Source organism: Triturus cristatus, chromosome 6 (genome assembly GCF_964204655.1).
Source record: "Triturus cristatus chromosome 6, aTriCri1.1, whole genome shotgun sequence".
Taxonomy (NCBI): domain Eukaryota; kingdom Metazoa; phylum Chordata; class Amphibia; order Caudata; family Salamandridae; genus Triturus; species Triturus cristatus.
In genome coordinates, this window is record NC_140589.1 from 327,441,291 (window position 1) to 327,445,976 (window position 4,686).

The 4,686-nt window shown below is 43.1% G+C and overlaps 1 pseudogene; it reads right to left on the reverse strand.

The window, feature by feature from the left end:
- Positions 1 to 3,313: 3,313 nt before the first annotated feature.
- On the reverse strand, positions 3,314 to 3,492 carry LOC146816818 (U2 spliceosomal RNA; annotated as a pseudogene).
- Between the last annotated feature and the right edge of the window lie 1,194 nt (positions 3,493 to 4,686).

Sequence of the window (4,686 nt, forward strand, 5' to 3'; positions counted from 1 at the left end):
CCGAGATTGCTGGCTCACCAACCCTTCACCTTTGTCAGTAGCGTGCACCCTATTTGTGGACCCTGCATCCTGACCCTTGCCGCTCCTCACCTTACCCTTGATGGTGCCTGTATCAAGAGATGAATCCATGTCTCCTTCTGCAGATGTCGCTTGTAATTTCTTCTTTTTCACGATTTCCTTTGCCTCTCCTTCTTCTAAGCTCTTCTGTCTCTCCATTTTCCGCTCCAACTTCAGTTTTTTGGCCACCAGCTGACCTTCAATTTCTGCAATATGTTGTTCAATTTGTGTCATACCCTCACTGTCTTTCTCTCCCTCACCAACCACCATCTCAGAATCTTGCTGGACCTGACTGGGTGGGAGAGAATCAATTTCAGCCTCATTCATGGAATCCTCCCCATTGGAGGACAATGGGTTCCAGAATTTTCCCTTCACTGTTTCTATGAGTTGCACGTGCGCCTCAGGAACCTTTTCAGCGTCTTGGTCCCCCCTGACACCATCAGAGGACAATTTTGCAAAAATTATGTCTGGTAGGTCTTGTGCATCAATTCCATCACCGTTGTCTAAAGCTTTACAGGCTACATTACCTTGGGAACTACCCACTCCTCCCTCAGTGCCCTCACGGTGGGGAGTCTGACCCTCTGCTAGAACATCCTGTCCCTCCACCTCTTTAGCACGTTCTTTTTCAAAAACTGGTGTGTTGTGTGCCAAATCAGCAGCTGTGCTCTCCTTCTCTACCCTTACCAATTCTTCATCAACAGTTGTATCACTTAATACTGTGCTCTGTAATCCAGCCATGATATCACTAGTGCCAGACTTGGTGAAAGTTCTCTGGGGGTTTTTCAATCTGTTGGCAAAGGATGAGGGACAACCTCGATAAAGGTGGCCTTTACCACACAGATTACACAGACGCCTCTCAACACAGTCTTTGGCCACATGCCCTTCACCTCCACAGTTAGAACAGATGAGTTTTGTGCATTCAGACATGTTCCCTGGCTCCGCACCTTCTACACAACTTTGGTTGACCAGCATAGAACAACAAAATCCGATTGGGACCCCAACATGAAAGACGGAGGCCCCCCACCCCAGACTGATCCAATCTTAGCTTGACTGAAATTCGCCAGGACCTATTCCATATGCCCAAAATTTCACGCACTTTTTCCGAATTTTGAACATTTTCGCGATTTCCTTTAAGCCACATCAATATATCATGCTCACTCAGTTTCATTATACACTTTTATAATGACAATCTTAGAACTTAGATCAGTTAAACCATCAACATTGAAAAAAGCCAATACGTTTTCCCTCTTTCAGTTTCCAACTTTGACCAAAAATGATTTAAACATGCAACAGATTGAAAACTTACATCCCACCCATTGCCAGCATGTAGCGCAATTACACAAAATAAATCACTAGCCTCAATATGCAAAATTTTTTGCAAATGTATTTGTACAAAATCAGCTCTGAACATATTCAACTTTTTTCTCACCAGACATGAACTCCTGATTGACTGTTAAGCTCATGCAAAAGTGCCTTCGAATGTCTGCTCTAGGACCTCCTTATGACCTCCTTACGACATCCTGAAACAGACTAAGGGAGCAGAATTGAAAAGAAGGGGGAGCGAAAGAGTTAAAGATTAAGAGAGTGAGAGAAAAAAACAGCTGTCAGTGCGAGCTGGGAATCAGCACCTCGTCTTCCACACGGCTGTGCTTTTGTCACGGCAACGATGCTGCAGTGTCCAAGCGACTCACATGCAGCTCTCCCACTACCTGTTGTCCATAGGCCAGAATGGGCAGTTTGACTATTACATTCTATAGTCCTAACTGACCCAAGGAACATGGTAGAAAAACGAATTTAGTATGCCTGAGCTCAAAATATTAAAATACATCTTTTAGTGAAGTTTATATCCGCGTCGGACCCCCTGACAACCGCAGCCCTATGACTCGGACACAAGGGGAGACCTATGGGTCTCCCCAACACAGGCATGGCACCGACGTGTACCCACTGTAGGGGGCGCACTTGTTCGAGACGTACCCATTCAGTCATTGGAGCGCATGTACGTGTCGTACAACTGGCTCCCATTGACTATTATTGGAGTCCGACCGAGCCGAGTCCGACAGCATACGTGCGCATCGTACTCGCTCGGTTGGACTGTAGGGGTCCGGCTCGGTCAGAATACACTCCGGATCCGACTCGGTCGGAGTGCTTTCTGACCCGGATCGGAATCGGCCCCAGAGAAGAGAGTGCTGAAATATGTCGTTAACGCCCATTTGCGAGCCGCCACAGCTGAAAGCGCACCGGAAAATCATTGTACTGCTGCCGCTGAGTGCTCGCTACCAAAGATCATCGCATGTTTGCGGGCTGCCAAGTGCTCGCTAACCCCACAGATCATCGCATCAAGATCATCGCATCACGACATCGCACCGCGGACGCCGGGCGTCCGCCATTTTCATCGCATCGCATCACGATCGTCACTCCCTCGCGTAGCGCCATCTCTTCGCATCGCAACCCGATCGCACACGCAACAGGATCGTCGCCTCGTCTCCTCCCTCACGGCAAGGAGTCATCGCATCAACGGCCTAGCGTGCAGAAGTTTGTCGCCTTGTCCCCGCACGCATCAGCAGATCAGCGCATCGTCTCCTCCCTCACGGCAAGGATTCATCACATCGCCGGCCTTGTGTGCAGAAAATCATCGCTACAGCTTCTTTGCGACATTTTGGTGGTTTTGCTACGGAATCCAGGTACTTTGTAAGTAAAAGGGTCGCAGAGACTACTGCTTTGAACTGAACTCCTCTTTGCACACTTTGAACTATTTTTGCAGCATTTCAAGAGTAATCCTATTTTACAGTATTGTGGCTTTTTATCGTTATTGGTCTTATGTTAAGTCTATATATAAAGATACTTATTTTTTATAACTACTTGTGTAGTGTCTGTTTGTAATGTTCTTCACTGTGTTACTGTGTATGGTCGTAAATGCTTCACACACTGCCTCTGAGATAAGCCTAGCTGCTCATGCTATGTTACCACAGGGTTGAGGAGGGGTTATCAAAGGGTGTAGCCCTCTTACTCTGACTTAGGAAGAAGGGTCCCTACTTGGACAGTGGCCAGCCATTACCAACTAGAGACCCCCATTACTAACAAGAAGGAAAAATAAAGTTTAAAAAAACATGACAAATAAAATAAATAAAGGAAGACATGGTGACCAGGTTGGCTTTATTCTCACGCAAACACAGTAGCGCCACTTTACAGGGTTTGGTTGTGAAGCGCTACTTTCATTTTCTCATCTATCTTTCAACAGCATTGTTTTCCCCGGGTGGGGAAGTGCACCATTGCTGGAGGTACTGCAATACCAGGTTGATGCGTGGAGTGGACAGAGCAAGCTCCTATTCCATCTCCCTGTTCCAAAAATCAATTTAATATATGGTCCCCAGATAGAGGACGTATCAGATATTAAACTGATAAGAACAGATTTTTTTTTTTGTTTTGAAAAGCTGTATTGAAATTAAAGGTACATGTACAAAAAAAAATATTTTACATGATGTACATTGTATAAAAAGCCAAAACGTTTGAATATAGAGGAAAAACATACAAAGGTTCATATATGTTCACAGAAACATTAAAGGCTTTTTCCTTTCAAGGCATACTCAAATTTAAAAATAAACTCTATGTATGGAAAATTGTACGAATATTTTTTTTAAGTGTAGTTAAAACTATAAACTATACAAGTGCCAATTTTTATTACCCAGTGGCAGGGTGAAAAATAAAAGACTAACCCCTAAAAGGGGGACTTTATTTTGGCCTACATTTTAAATTCTAAAAATCTAATCCCTCATTAGGGTATTTATAACATTGTTAAAATATCTCCTGGTAGCTACAAGACAGGAAAGACTAACCCCTTAAAAGGGGAACTTTATTATGACCTACATCCCTCATTAGGGTATTTATTAAATACTCTATATAAATAACATTGTTAAAATATGTCCTAGCACCTTCAAGACAGAAAAGACTAACCCCTTAAAGGGAGACTTTATTATGGCCTACATGTTAAACGTTTCTAAAAAAACGTATAACTATAGTTTTTTTAATCCAATATAAATGCCAATCTTAATTACCCAGTGGCTGGGTCATATATAACTAGCCCCTTAAAAAGGGGGTACTTTATTAATGCCTATATAAATGTCAATCCAATTGCCGGTGGCAGGGTGTAAGACCAAGAGAGAGACATTAAACATGCTAATAAAGAAACTATTTACATAACTTTAAGTTATCCAATCTCGCCACTTTGCCATTTGCCAAATTTCTAGTGATTGTTGTTCTCCTAAACGAGATTTATCTATATGTACATAGGTCATCAGTTTGTCCAAACATAAATTTCTGCAAGCAATTGAGTCAATGTCTTTATGCTTAAAAAGCAAAATGTTCCTAGACTCCCATAAAGATTCTTTAGCACAGTTTATTATTCGCCAAGCAGTAATGGACTTGGACACATGATTTGGTAAAGCTGCACCATAGATGACCATATCATAGGACAAAATGGGAACATCAGCCATGTACTTTAGGAAAGGTTTTAAATGCTGCCAAAGTTCACGTGCAAAGTGGCATGTCAAAAAGAGATGATAAATAGTTTCTTCTACCAAACAAGAGTCTCTAGAACAAACAGCTGTCCGAGCAAGGCCTCTACGGTGCTGG